Source organism: Drosophila arizonae, chromosome 3 (genome assembly GCF_054131065.1).
Source record: "Drosophila arizonae isolate 15081-1271.41 chromosome 3, UAZ_ARI_1.0, whole genome shotgun sequence".
In the NCBI taxonomy this organism is placed as follows: Eukaryota; Metazoa; Arthropoda; class Insecta; order Diptera; family Drosophilidae; genus Drosophila; species Drosophila arizonae.
In genome coordinates this window covers 28695253-28711077 of record NC_142923.1, presented here as the reverse complement: position 1 = coordinate 28711077, position 15825 = coordinate 28695253, and the positions used below count along the sequence as shown (strand labels likewise).

Here is a 15825-nt window from a genome sequence, read left to right as displayed (position 1 = left end):
TGCCTTTGCGTCATATTCCCAACTAGGATGTCTGCACTGTCTGCCACGCCCCACAGCCCGCCCGCCTCCCCTTGCTTTGGCTGTGTCTCAAGTTGTCAACGAAAGTCACGCAAAGTCTGATAAACTTCCCAGGCGCTGAGACAAATGGACTGCAAGCAAGAGCTGCGCTCCAGAAGCCGTCGCGTCACGTCGAGGGGAGGAGGTGGTTGGAGGGAGAACCTAAGAAAAGTTTTGCCTACTTTCAGTCAGTGGAAAAATGTTCTCCATATGACCGAGCGCCACTTGATTTCATTGTTGTTGTTGGCTGCGTCTCCTGCTGGATGCGCTCATATCTCGAATACCTCGTCAACAATTTTTTGGCTCACAAATGAAATAAACTTTAAATTGCATTTCATCAGGCAGAAGGCAATGAACGGGGGAGAGGGAAAGAGGAAGCCAACGATTTTTATGTTACTTTACGTGTTGTTACGTCGTAAATTCCTTTATGGGCACAAGCCTTCAGCTATCAAATTTATAGAGGTCAGCCAGACAGAGAGTGAGCCAGACATCTATTAGACATTTCTCCAGACAGCATAAATCTGTCCCAGCATGACTTTCGCTATTGCATTGGGCTGGGGGCTGAGGTGGGGTTAGCTGGTGTCAAGGTCGAGGCGTACGTGCAAATTGCTAGCTTGACGGCTCTGACGGATTCTCAATCTGAAATGAGTCTTTTTATTGAACTATAAATTGCTGGAAAGGGGTTTCAAGCTGTTGCCAGTTCATTGAAGGGAAATACAGGGAAGCGATTACAGGGTATCTCGCTTAATTTATGGCGCGCGCGAATCGATAAATGCGACTAAGCATCAGCTCGGCATTCGATCATGGAAAACATGAAAATGCCGCCACGCCTCCAGAATAGCTGAGCAGGCGGCAGCGGGTGCAACTGGTTCTACTTAGCTGAGCATGCGAGACAGAGAATGGCAATGAAATGCGTTTCGCCGTTCGCTTGTTGCCTGAGACAAAGTCAGCGAGGAGAGGAGAATAAATTGCAACGGAGTTATGTCTGGACGGCGTTTGCGCTTTTATGGCATTGAGTGGGGTAGCCGGGGTGGGGGCGGGTTGCCTGCTTGATGACCCAACGATATGTGAATAGCTGAGAATTTATGTGGGTTGCTTCGAAGTGGGTCGACTCTGCTGCAGCCTGAGAAAGACTTGACTTGGAGACTGACTAAAGAGTGCGTAACGCTTAGGTGAAACCCTAGAAGGCACTCTCAAGTGGACTAGAATTTTGGTATAATTTATATTTAAGATAGGTTTTTACATTAGTAGGCGATCGGGTATGAACAATTCGTTTTCTTTTCATCGGAACGATATGTTCTATCCATCGGTTAATGTGATTATTTGAGTAGAAGTTTGATGAACTGCTAATTTAGTTGTACTGGGGAGTCGAATTATCAATTCTAGAGGCACAGATGAACCACTGAGCTAGCTCTTCGTTCTTTTGAACAGTTACACTGTCGTTACACATACGCAGCGTTTATGAACGAGGTTACCATATCCGATGAAAAAGCACATATGAATCACAAAACTACTTCTTAAGCTGAACTAGTTCTTCAAGCTTATCGAATTGATCAAATGAACTAGCTGTTCAAGCTTAACATAAGGGACTCACTGATCAATTGAGCTAGCTCCTCAAACTTCACTTAAGTGTGCAATAGAATGAACGAGTTTTTCAAGCTGATCAAATGAACTAGCTTTTCTAACTTAAATAAGGTTTATAACTTTAACTAGTTCTTTAAACTTAACTAATCAACTGAACTAGTTCTTCAAACTTAACTTGAATACGTAGCGACTTTCAAATACCTCATTTCAACCTTGTAAAATTAGTTAGTTAATTTATACGAGGGCGGTTTGAATAGCTTCCAATCTAACGACAAAGTAAAATAAATTGAAATGAATGAATGTTTATTGTTTCAGCTTTCATCGCCTCAGTTTATACTCGCAATGAAAAAACTTTTCACGAGCTTTGCTTCTCTTCGCGCTAATCGCTTTAAACTTGTTTGCTTAGCCCGTGAATATTTTTATGGCCATAAACTGAAAAGTGCAGGAAACTTGAGCTGAAACATAAAATTGACATAAAATTCTGCTATGTAGGTTGAAATGCAAGCGAACGCTCTTTCGAATCCATTTAATTAAGCCCTCCAATGGCTTTGGCAGCTGCTCAAACTTCTGGCCAACTTTGTTAACTTGGCCAATTGCTGCTTGGAAAACTTCAAGTGTTGCACAATTGCAACTTTTGCCAAGACGATGATTCTCCGACCAGACTTGAAAAGTCAGCATCAAATACTGATTGTTTTTAATGCAATCACAACTGCCACGCCCATGCCTCACGCCTGCAAGGGCAGGAGGGAGGCAGCATGGAAAAAGAGAAGCTTTTTTAATTGCCCAATGATAGCCACGCAGCCTCGCTGTCGAGTCGAGTCGAGTCGAGTCTGTGGCTCAATTGTGCTGGCGCTTAATTAATTTCTGCTATGAGTAATAAACGTCACAAATGCCAATCGTCTGCCACATATTCATAGTTCCATTCCGCCCCTCGTCCGCCCTCCTCTCCGTCTGTCTGCCTGCCTTTCGCATTCAGCGTTTGTGCAGCATATTATTTGCTATTGGCTTCTTTTTTTTATTGACAGACATCTTTGCAATTTCACTTTGCGGTCACAATAGTTGGTGCCGCCCCCTTGTCTTCCCCCCTCGCACACAATAGGGCGCCTCGCATCCCCCGCCCCTAACAGCTACAGCCCTTACGAGCGCCCAGCTGCTTTGTCAGTTTTTTGTGGGCTCCTCTGGCGTCAGATGCAGCTTAAAGAGTTATAGACGCATTAGATAAATGCCTGCGTGTGAGTGACGGAAGCCCCAACAGGGGAGTCGCAGTGGGATAAAGGGGAGAAAAGCTCGAAAAATTGTATTCCCTGTATATGACGGATATTCAGGCCTGATCATGCGAGGGGTAACTGAATGTGTTTTCTTTATTCATTTAATTCTGTTTACTATAAAGAAAGAATTATTTGTTTTTTTTTTTTGGAGTAAAACTTAAAATGTTGGGGTATAGTACAGTTGGCCAACAAAAAAAAAAACTGAAATAAATATTAATATTAACAATAAATTTAGCCATTATTATGTGTATAGTTGTGTGTTAATTAAAATTAAAAGGGTATCCATAAAATTAACTGAGTATTAAATTTATTATTATTCTACTGAAACAATCTCAAAACGCTGTGATTCCTTAAACTTCTTTTATGTATGATGTATTCTAAAGCAGATAGCTTAGATTTATTACAAAATATATCTGATGTATAGCATGGAAATGTTTTTGGCCATCCAAAGATATAAATCTCTATTTACAATATTTTATTTATCACTTTATGTCAAATATTTTGCACATAAAGCTTTCTAATCTACGCGTTTACATAAATCAAATAATAAAGGGCAAAAAATAAACAAAGTAATTCATCACATATTTCAAACATAGTCGAATATAAATAAATTTATTTATATACAGATATACATGCATGTATGTAAATGAACTCATTATTTATTATACATACGTACATACATATATCATAGTATGTACATACGTGTATTCAATCCTCAACTTGCTGAAGATAGTTTAATTTATGCTCCAGTTGCATTTCATTTAATTCTCGCCAATCCCTGGGCTTACGCCCCCAGCTCAAAGATAATTCCATAAACTTTTACGCACCCTTCCACTTCGTCTACAGCACTGTCGTTCTGTCTGTTATCAGGCTAAGCTTTATGGCAGCTTCTGATGCACTCTTGCCAAAATAGCTAGAAATAAAAGCAAAGCCAAGAGGTTACGAAACTCCCAACCTACATCAACTTTTAACAGAGCGACCGAAACCTCAATTGCACAATCTTATCGCGAGCCATAAATATTATATAAACGTGTGTGTGTGTGTGTGTGTATGGGTGTATATATTAGACACACCACAAACCAAGGCACTTCACTAAATCCAACTGAATTGTGTCTCGAGCCACGCAACGCGCCCATTTATCACGCACTCCGAATTGACCCGAGTGACCGTTGATAGAAGTCCCCTCCCCCATGGCCCCTCCCCTCTCTTCTCCCCTCGGTAAACTTCTACACACGCCTCGGCGAGCGATAAGACAAAGACTCGTCACTCTTTGTGGATCGAAGCTCACGCGCCGAGTCTTTGGGCAAACGATTCGCAAACAGGGAAACAAAAGACAGCGAAAGACAGTGAGGGAAAGAGACGGAGGATGTCGACTTATGGTAGTTGATTTTAATTGATTTGGGATTAAAGACAATTCGCCTGTCAATATTTGCTGACACTTAACGACTGAAAATATGAAAAGGGTTGGGCTAGACGAATCTCCAATCTCCGATTCTGGCTTCACAGAGAGCCATGAGCCATGTGCCGAGCACACAGAGGAATTTCAGTACGAGATATTCTATTCCATTTGTTTATGTCGTTTGCGTAGCTCAACTATACAAATAATGATATAATGGTCTCTTAAATGGGCTGAGCTGCTGTGAATGGCGAATGGGAAGTGGCTGGGCGAACGTGCGTCTGCCTCTGCCTGTGTGGACTGTGTGTGCTATAAATCATCAATTAGTTCAACTATTGTCTATTGTCTTACTAATGAAACCCATTCTGCTGCTCTTTTCTCTCTTTTTAGGTAAGTACTCCTATGACTATCCACAGAGTGTAGCTTGAAATGGGCAGCTTGAGAATTGGTCTTGCCTAAAGGTAAAGTTCTTGAATTTAAATTTAAATTTATTCGAGGCACTTGCGAGGCACCTGAGCCAGTGGGGCTTACATTAAGTAGGCTCGCTGTTCTCTTGTAATTTGTTAAATAGGTGCAGATATAAGGGCATAGAAAATAATTGAATCAATTTATTCATAGAATAATATTTACTAGGTGATGTGTAAAAGCACTTCCTTATAATGTATATGAGTTATATTTCAAAAATCAAAATATGAGTGTTAAGAAGAAAAGCCATGAGTAAACTAAAGCTTGTTTCTTAATAATGTCTTTTCTATTCCACACATATGTAGGTCATACACATAAAAAAGATAAGCAAAGATCAAATATGTTAAAATATATCTCAGGATAAGTCAACTTGCTGAGGCTTTAAGATCAAATGTTGCATTCGTCTTTGTCCACATTCAGAGCCCTAATAAATAATCTCTTAAATGACTTTATAATTCCAGTTTCCCATTCCACGAACTCTTAGTGTTACCCTCGTGTAGCAATATCTATTATAACAAACGCAATTCTTATTTATCTACAATCTCAGCAAGTGGCTTTAAGTAAACATTTTTGCACAAATAGGCGGAGGAAGCTCTTGATCCTCCATCTGAATTCGTAATTCCTGAAAGCCGTTGCCGCATCAGGGAATCAATTGATATGCTGCCAGTTGCTAATAACCCATATCGTTTATATGTATGCCAATAAGTGGACTCAAACGCTCAACTTATGCCAGTCAATGACTGCTAAAGCTTACCCCAACTGGCTGTGGGTCCTTTTGCCACCACCCCCCATTCTCATCCAATCCTCGCCTTTCGCCTGACTCGGCAAAAACAGTTCCATAAGTCAAAGCAAATCGTTTGCCAAATAGAAATACCAAGAGAAATCTCTTCTTTTTTTTTGCCTTGGCAAATGTCGAGGCCAAGTTGGTTAGCCAGACCATGGGCCCCGCCCCGCCCCATCGCCGTCAGCCAGGTCAGGCCATTGGCCAACTGCGTCTCAATTTGAGATAATCAATCATTTTTTAGTTGCCCCACTCAATCGCTCACTCTTCCTTCCCGCGACTCGTTAAACAAACCCCCAAAACTTTTTACAACTTTATTATGTTGATGCTCTGATGCCCGCCTCCTGCCCCCCGTCTCCTCACCCATGTGGCTGGCTGGATCCAGGGGGAGCCAGGGGGAGGGGGAATTGTCGCTGACTTTGGCGCCGCAGCGTCTCGCGCTAAAAATAAATGACGCCAGGACATAAAGTGGCAGGACATGCTGCAGCGTCGCGACGCTTGCCTGCTCTGCCCGCTCTCTGCTCTGGCTTTGCCCTCCCCTCTGCTGCTGGTGCCCCTTTGACTAACTGCAAAACACAAATTTGCAATTTTTTGTTACTTTACTGCGCAACTTCATCGCCGCCATCCTGTTTCGTCCTTTCCACACAGGAAGCTGCGTCTGTATTTTTTTTTACGCTCTCTCAATGAATAGTTGGGGCAGACGACGTCGCCACATTGGCGCCAGTCTGCGGCAGAGCTGAGCTCCTGTGGCAACAATCGACCCGTCGACCCAATCGGCTATGCATCCTTTGTGATGCCCTGTAGGGCAATAGGATATATTTTCGGGTGCTTTTATTGTGAAATTTGAGAACTCGAAAGCTGTGGCACTAGACGAAAAATCTAGTATTGTGATTTAAACGGGAAAAGGAACGAATCTGTTAGATATGATATGAAATAATGAGACGTGATATTCATACATAATATACATGATAGATGATAGATATTATAATGCGTATGTGACATCGAACTTGTGATAGAAGTGATGGATGGGCTTGCTATGATATACATATATGCCTGTTATAATATTTTATTATATTTATGATATATGAAATCGATATATTAGCCATTTATTAAATGTATGATGGATGAATATTATAATCATTTAGGTCTGCAATTAACAATTAGCACATCATAACTTAACTCAAAACACCGATTATATTACGATCGACCTACCTATTACAGACAAATAACGCCTTAAATGCATCCATTAAATTCCTTATTTTCAATCGTATCTGGCACATCCTTCACATATGTCGCATAGAAGTCTCATATTACTGTTATATACGTCGCTTCTATAAATATCCTAGAGACGCAATATTTATAGCGTATCCTTGATGCCATATGACCCCGCACAGTTTGTCTCAATTGCCCGACTTCCCCCTCCCTAAACCGCTGTTTGTTCCGTTGTGGATGCTGTTATTTGTTTTGTCGCCGTCGCCGCCGTCAAGCCGCCAACGCTGACGCAGACGCCGACGTCGCCGCCGCCGTTTGGCCGCCTGCAGCTGCTGTTGGTTGCCTGCCAAAGGATTTCGCTTCGATTCGTGCGTCACATTCAGTTCCGCGTTTGATGCGGCGGTCGTCGGCACGCACGCAATACCAGCAGCAGCAGCAGCAGTAACAGCAGCAGCAACAGCAGCAGAGTCTAGCAACATGTTGCCAACACACTTCACTTGCCGTTGATCGTAAGCACTCTCTCTCTCTCTCTCACGCTCTCTCGCTTGAACCGTTTCGCATTACCGTTTGGTTCTCACCACTGATCTGGCTCAACATGTTGTTAGTACTGCGTCAACTGCTCAGTGGGTTGGACGTGCGCGTCGCATTTTATTCGATTTTGATTTCGATTTCGAGCTCGAGCTCGAGTCGATCGTTCGCTCGTATCTGCCGCAGAGTATCTTAGCTCGCCGCGCTAAACGTGAGAGTATACACGACTACGTGCGTGATCGTGCCTGGCGTTGTTTATTTACTCAACTGATTGGCGGAGTGCGTGGTCGAAGTGTTGCCGCGATTGTGATTTGTGAAGAAAGGTTCATTGAGCATATTTTCCTATTGTTGTTGCTGTGTTTGCGCAGCTTAAATCTATAAATAAATCAAAGCCCTCTGGCTGTAAACGTGTTTTTGTGTAAATATTTAATGCCAAACCGGTCGCCCAGCAAACGTTCTTTTGGGTGTAAAGTTCGGCTGGTCAGTTCAGCCAACAGCGAAGCCCGCCCCAAATTAAACACAAAAAATAAATTATCTGCCTCGTATGTGACACAGAAAGATAACGACAAAGTTGCCAGCAACTGTTTAAATTAGCCACGAAAAAGCCTCAGATAAATAAGATAAAATCAAAGGCAAATAAACAAACATGTTGCCGCAACATTGGCGATGCGGAAGCTGTGCGACGCACAGTGGAGCAAAATACAAATAAAGTGCATTAACAACTAAGTGAACCAATAAACGACCCCAGTGCGGTACCCATTGCTGGGCCATACGATATATCGGCAGTGACTCGACTAAAGTTACACACGACTTGCACAATCACGTATTGCATATGAGCCAGGGGACGGGGTAGAAATCTGCAACATCAGCTCTGAAATCGGCGCAGGGGAAAAGCGATGCGGCTGTCATAATGAAACGCAGTTATTGTTTTCCATCAAGCCGAACAGGCAGAGGTGGAGGGCTGTCGAGTCGCAGAGGGGGTCAGACAACAATATATGTATGAAAAAGTGCAACAATGGCAAATTGTTTAATGGAGCATGTCGAAATGAGCAGCGCAAATTGTTGCCAAAAAAGGGTGCAATAAGTCAGAGGCGTCGCCCTTAAAAAGGGGGGCTGCCTTAATGAGAGATGTTTATAAGATGACAAAGAAACGTTAAATGCAATGAACTTATTGAAAAAGAAAACTACAGCTGGCAGGAGGTAGACTCCAGACAGGGGAGCTACATACATGAATATAATATTTTATATAGGCCTAGAATGAGCAAAACAATATCGTTATATATGTATACATATAATCCAATGTTATAAAGAAGTTGTTTAGCCCTGTGGGACAAACATAATATTGATATAAAATTATTACATAATTCTCAAAACCTCCAAGTAGTTAAGATCGTATCTGTTTACCTTTTTTATATGGTGTCTTTTAAGTGTTTTGTTTTCTGGGCTGACCAACTCGGAGCTATAACGCTCTGCGTCTAACCAAGCCACAAAGCCGTATCTTTACGACCGTATCAGTCCACTCAATGGCAGCCTCGAACCTGCTCTATAGTAGAGCTGACTTCTCTCTAGATGTGTGCACACCTCAACTGCAAGGAATTGCCTGCGCTGTGCCATTGTCTTCTTGAGGTTCGGGGTCTGTGTGTGCTCAATGGATGCTACCTGCTCTATAGACAGCATTCGCAAAGTTCATATTTGGCTCTGCGTCGATGCTCCTCGATTAACTGCATTTTTTTGGCTTGACATTTGTTTCTGGTTTATTCGCTAATGGCTCAAACTCTGCCTGACAGGCCAATATATCACGGAGAGCAGCAAGCGAATCAAATAAAAGGAAATAATCAAATTAGGTCTGACTGTACAGGAAAAATAAAAAATTCGACAGCAACACAAACTGAAACCGAAACAGATTGCCCAGCACCCTCACAGGCTGCGCACATGTGTGCCCACACCGACAGCTGTGTGTGAGTGTGTGAGAGAGAGTTCCTGTGCCTGAATGGAGGTGTTGCCTGAATGTCACCCTCCGCGGAAGCAGCTCGCTTTCATCTACCATCTCTCACCCTCAGCGTCAGCCTCAGCCTCAGCCTCAGTGGCAGATCAATTAAGTGAAAACTGAAAGTCCTCAGTGTCAATTTAGGGCTACCCTACCCTATGCTACCCTACCGTACCGTACCGTACCCAGTCTACCCACACCCTCTCCTGCTCTACCCTAAGCTACCCTCACATCCTGTGGCTCAGCATATAAGGAAGCTGCTTTTGTGATAAATTCTTATTAGAGTTAGGCGCCTCGGCGACGGCCAGGCATGCGGAGGGGCCAGAGGGAAGCTGCAAAGATTTATGAGCCTCCAAACAGTTTTTGGATTATAAATAATATTTGAAGTGAGAAATTCGAGTGGGATGTGCGCAGAGAGGCGGAGACCGTTTGCTCAAGTATTTTAATTGAAAAAATTGCAATTAATTTTCTTTTTATTTTTAATTTTTCCCCGCTCATTTTGCGCTGCGCCGTGATGAAGATTGATTTTGCTTTCGCAGCTTTTCACCTCATGGAAATTTGAAATGTGTGAGCGCAGCTAATCGAAGTTGTCGCTGCGCCAGCGAAAGAAAATTCGCTTTTGAAGTTTGGCCATTTTCAATGAGTTTTCGCTTTGAACTGGCTGTCCAAAAGACTTGACGGCCAATTTCCTCGAATGCATCGCTGACAAAAGGCCTTTTGCAAATTGCAGAGCCAACTTCCTTATGGCCCAAAATACAGACATTTAAATCAATTGCGCTTAAAGTGCCGCTCCTCTGGCACTGCAAATGGAGTACCCTGCAATCGAAGTACTTGCAACATTATAGACTGTTTAGGCTTATGAGACTTTCAGTGCGCAGATTAGTCGAAAAAAGATATAGATATATAGGTTATAGCTCTCCAAGATAAAAGTAGATAGAAATTTATAATTGATAAAAAAAAACATAATAATTTTTCTAGATATTTAGGTATATAAGCTTTATACAAAATATTATAGAAAATAATTATTAAATAATAAATAATTATAACTTATAACTTATATATTTGCTTGATTTGAAATCCTGTTTAGATGGTCAAAGCATTTAAATATTCACTAGATCTTCACAGATCTAGTCACCAGGGTAAGCTTACTAAGGAATTCAATAAATGAAGTTGTTAGGGTATTCAACCTGCGTCGATTTAGTTGCAGTCGTGTTTTCTCAGTTTTTTTCCAAACATTTTCCACTGATTGACTTTGCTCGACTGTCGTTTACAACATTTTATTTGCCATGAGGCAGTACTCAAGAGCAGAGTAAGAGAGAAAAAAAAGAGGGAGAGAGGCGAATATAAATAGAGGGGGAAATGAAAGCATCTCGATTGCATGTCAACTACTATCCCCTGCTCTCCCATGCTGAAGCCCCCTCAATAGTGGAGCCCAACTGTCTGGGCGAGTTCTTTGCTTAGCGCATGTATTTGGCATTGCTGCGTGTGTTTGCATAGATTACATGTAAATATTTGGCCAGAGCCAACAGCGAGCACCCTGCGCTCACATTTCGCTGTGGAAATGCCCAAGCGGCGGCAGACTTAATTAATAGGCAAATTTTACACTGGGGCTCGATTGCTTTGTGTCCCAAATCGTATCGAGCCCGTCTCGACTCCGCCCCGGACGTAGGCTAATGACCCGAAAGCCCAGCGACAAATCTAAGTTGAATCGACTGAGGAGCTCTTACCTGATTGGCACTGGGTTGAGGCTGGGAAAACTGTGCAGCAGCCTCTTCGAGTCGTGTTTAATTGAGGTAAACCCGGCGACAGCCGAGAGGCCAAACAATATTTCAATATTCTTCTCGGTCTGCTAAAGGAAGTGAATCAAATGAAATGGAATGAAATGTTAATTAACAAGGCAAAATACTAGGGTTAAAGAAAGAAGAAAACATAATGGAGCAGCTAATGATGGAGGAAAGGGGGAAAAAGCCGATAAATTTACTATTATTCTAAGTATATAGAGGGAGGAGTACAAGAGTCACGCGAGCAAGGGTCTCGGCAGTTTTTCATTGATGCTGAGGATGCTCGAGGAGTATAAGAGAGGCTAGGAGACGGAAAAGATTTCTTGCTCTAGATGAAATTTGAATATATAAATAATTGTTGTACAATTTTTCCCTTTCTCTATACACATCAATGAGGATGCTAGAGGATAGAGAGAGAGGTCTAGAAGAAAGCAAAGGTTTCATTCACACTCTATAACTAGATTGTTTTATTATACTTCTTGCGCAATTTTCCCTCTCTCTAAATACTATATACTGAGGATGCTGAAAAAGGAGGGACCTGTTTCATTCCCTCTCCATATATACATTTCTGAAGATTCTGAAGAAGGAAAGATATTTATAGGGAATATACGAAAGGAAAGGTTTCATTCACTCTCTATAACTAGATTACCTTTTGCTCTAAATACTCTTTTGCAACTTTCCCAATTGAAGTCCTTTAGCGAAACTAAATAACAGCTGTCACAACAGGTCCTCCAGCAATATGATAATGTGCATAATTCCCGGGCTGAGGCATGAGTGGCATGCACTCGAGAGCTGATATGATAATTACATTAAACTTGCAACCCGTTCGTGTCTGAGCCGCAGTGTGTGTGTGTGTGTGCATGCCTCCTGATGTTGCATTACACTAATTAGCTCGACAAACGTCTCAAGGTTGGCTTTACCTGCGCAGGGTTGCAGTTTGACTAATGGGCTGCCTGCTCAGCCACGCGCTTCAGCTTGCAACATGTTGCCGCTGCAGCTGCTGCCGCGACGTCTGCTCGCTTTGCCACTCAATAAACAGCCATTATCAGCGACTCTCCTCACTTCACCTTTATAGAATGTGCGCTGTCGCACCTTTAAACAAAACGAAAAAAGGAAAAATGGGCCAGGCTCGACGTTTAAGAAATTGACGCAGCTGATTGCAGACGTGCCCCTTGCCGCAAATCAGCTGCAGCAAATATTTTGACTGAGCTGCGACAATTACGCCAACTGGTTGCACTTGAAAGCGCAGCTGCTAGCCCTTCATTCCAGCATCTGCAGGCGCCCCTCCTCAGCTCCCCAGCTCCACAGTTCTTCAGTTTCCCTCTTGCATTCTAATGACTTTTCTCGAGCTCCCTTTTCGTTTTCCCCGCTAGTTCTGGGAAACGTCAGGCGGACAAACAGGCCTCGTCTCTTATCTACGTGCCTTCCATTTAGTGTCTCAGTTTCCATGGAAGACAAACGCTGCCTCGGTTGCGCCTCGAAAATTTAATTATCATTATGCCATATTATCTGCTCGAGATTCTAGATTCGTTCGGCTGCTCGCCAGCCCGACGTTGATTAATTTACAGAAATTTACGACACACATCGGCACAAAAACAATATATATGGGAGCATTGCAAGAGTTTTATCTTTAAGCTCGGCTATCCTCCATTTTATACGTAGTAAGATAATGAATGCATAATATAAAAGTCTTCTTAGATTATTTTTGGTCTTGAATAGACTCTTAAGGGAAATACTAATGGAACACTTTCTAGTCGTTTTTTGCTTATTTCCAGAAATCTTTCTCTCTTTCATTTAGTTTACTTATTCATATTCTTCATACTCTTTCATTTAGTTCAACTTAAGTTTAGCTCTCCAAATACTTTTATGCCTGCATATTTTGCCTCTTTCAGCATTTACCCAACACTGTGTTGGTTAATCGGGCAGGTATCTGAAGTATCTGTTTACATACAAATCTCCATTGCTTAACTGATTCTCATTCCATTTTCCTGTTGAGCTCATTCCGCTTCCCTTTGGGGTTTTACTATTTCTTCAAGCTCTCATCGCACCATGTGCTCGTTAAGACTTGCAACACTAAGTGGAGCCAGTGTTGTTAAACATTAGACAATGCCAACACCAGCTGTTATTTTACTTGTTGTTTCCGTCATTGTTTGCTATTAAAGCCCAGTGTCCAATGCAAGGCGCATGTTAAAGAAACATAAACAGCGAACGAGCGACCCCCTAACCCTACACCTAGCCCCACGCCGGGCTTAAGCACTTACCCAAAATAAAAACAAAAAAAGCAACAACAAAAAAAGTAGAAAGAGAAAGAGAAGAGAAAAAGTTTTTCATTATTATTATTGCCCACGTTACGAGATGGGGGGCTGCTGATATGGGGGAGCGACCCATGGCTGGAGACGACCCAAAAACTCATCAGCATAATCAACAAAGCACTGGAGACCTAGCGGGGGTGACAGGCTGCGCTGAGGCAATGTTGCATGCAACATGCGCAAGATTCGAGTGATTGGTGCCTGACAGCACGTTGAGAGCGCAGCCGACGAGTCAGCCTGCAGTTGCATAGAATATACAAATTAAGATACAAATTCAGAGACAGACATGTAGTAATAATTGTGATTGTTGTCCGTCAAGTGCATGAGCAGTCTTTGATGAGTCCAAATATAAATATATATATATATACTTATGTATTTGGGTGTATGCAGTTGCAATTAGTTCAGTCTCTCCTCAAGGACTGTCCCCTCTTGATGCATCACATGTGCCCAGCTGGGCCAAGGGTTCATCAACTGCGTTCATTATCTTAAGCATTCAGTGGACAGTCGAGCTTGATAAATTGTTTCTTGACGTGATTTGTGTGCAGACCGCTCTGATTCGCTGCGATGCGATTCATTACAATTCGATTGGGCTCTTTTTCGATTAGATTTCTAGCCCATTTGCTTTACATATGTGTGACCCAAGCCAAATCGAACCCAAGCCGGGGCCAGGCCACCGCTTGGTGTATGCAAATTTATGTTCGCCGCAAAACGAAAGCAAAGTCGCTTTTCACATGTTTATTTAAAGCCCGATAGATGCTTTCTACACGATTAACACTCTGTCCGACACACACAGACAGACACCCAGACAGATAGATGTGCTGATATCTCGATATCTGTGCTGCGATTTCCAATGCATTTTTCTTTCGAGTAAATCAAAAACCGACTTGTTTCTGAAATGAAGTTTGATGGTAAAGTAGAGCGTGCATATAAAGTCGAATATCGATTGTCTGTTTGATGGATGATCAAGAACCGTGCAAGAAATTCAGTCAACTAAATAGAACAAAGTTTTGTACATACAAAATGCAGAAAGAAGTGTGAAAACTAATTGAAGTTTTTATTATTATTTTTTATTATTTGTAAAACTATTAATTCCATTCTTTGAATTCTACTTTACGATAAAAATATGAAAAATGTTTGATAAAGATAGATAATATTTGGGTATTTTCCATAAGCTGTAAAGAATTTTGGTTTTCGATAGTGTTTTATTATCTTTAAGCAGCTTACTGGGCTTAAATGGGATTTGAGTGATCAAGGCCAAAGTGCTTTGAGATAAGCTGAAGATCTACACGTGTCTGACACATTGGGGATTAGCATATTACGATACCACAAAACATTTCTGCTACTTCATATCTAACAACAGAAACATTTATATTACGTTGTCCAGACGTAGACACGTCTCTCATTTCTACATCGAAACCCACCTGTATCCGTGCGAAATTTGTAAAAACTAGAAGCTGACATTAAGCACTTGATATCTTTGCAGTAAAAAGACCTCATTTAATTTGTGTTGTGCAATAGTTTTTGTTGTTCTCCGTTGTTTTCTGTTGTGTATCAAGTGCCAGCGCTCACTCACTCACTCAACTGCGGCCTCATATAATGTTGCAGCAGCGTATTTTTTATTGCCCAGCTGCCCGGTTGGCAATCTTTAAGATGCATTTAGAGCGCAATTCAATTGCAACTGCCACACAGAGCTGGCCTGGGGCTGGGACAGGGGCGGGGCCTTTTAATTAAATGCATTAAGGCTGCTTTATGTGACGCACAGATGTAGCTGCATTCACTTGGCACCGTCGTTACACAGCTAATGCTGCTGCGGCAAGCTCTAAGCCCAAATTAGACTCAATTGTTTACAATTCTCAGTGGCTGTCAAGCAGCACTTCGACTCGTCTTCCACTCAAGGAAGTGCCCAGCATCAGCATCAGCATCAGCCCCAGCCTTCGTCTCGCACTCGATCTCGATCTCAATTTGGATTTTATTAAGAAACTGGTTGAGTTGACTTTGTTGCCAAAGCATCCACCCGCTGAATTCAGAGAAATACTACAGTTAGAGCGGCTTAACAGCGCCTCACAGCAGGTTTCGTGTCTAATTAATGCAGTTCCACAAAAAAATAAAAAATAAACTCGATAGTTTTTGGGTCGCAGTCGCGCCCTTTTGGCTTCACTTTTTATTGAATTTTTGCATAATACATAAATATTAATATATATGTATATACATACATGCATGTATACATTTTTTCATGCACCATTCTGTGACGATCGAGGCTCGCTGATAAGCACGAAACAATCCCAAGTTTCATCTATAAATACATATTAAAACATTGTTATTTAGATTTTACGAGTTTATATTTATTTGATGACGTGCATGAAATATTTATTATTATTTTAACATGATGTCATCTAATGTGTTTTTCTTTGGAAATTTATACAAATATACGAATGTGTGTGTGTGCGTTACATTTAT

General features: G+C 41.9%; 1 protein-coding gene across 12 annotated transcripts in view; it reads left to right on the top strand.

Moving 5' to 3' along the window:
• sick (sickie) overlaps positions 1 to 15825 on the top strand; it is a 328412-nt gene that overhangs the window by 288944 nt on the left and 23643 nt on the right. Inside the window, exon 1 of one of the 12 annotated variants that reach the window (XM_018002839.2) lies at positions 7183 to 7614. The exons of the other annotated variants lie outside the window; for them this stretch is intronic. The gene's annotated coding sequence lies outside the window, so the exon portion shown is untranslated. Of the gene's footprint in view, positions 1 to 7182; positions 7615 to 15825 lie in introns of those variants that run through there. 12 annotated transcript variants of the gene reach the window in all.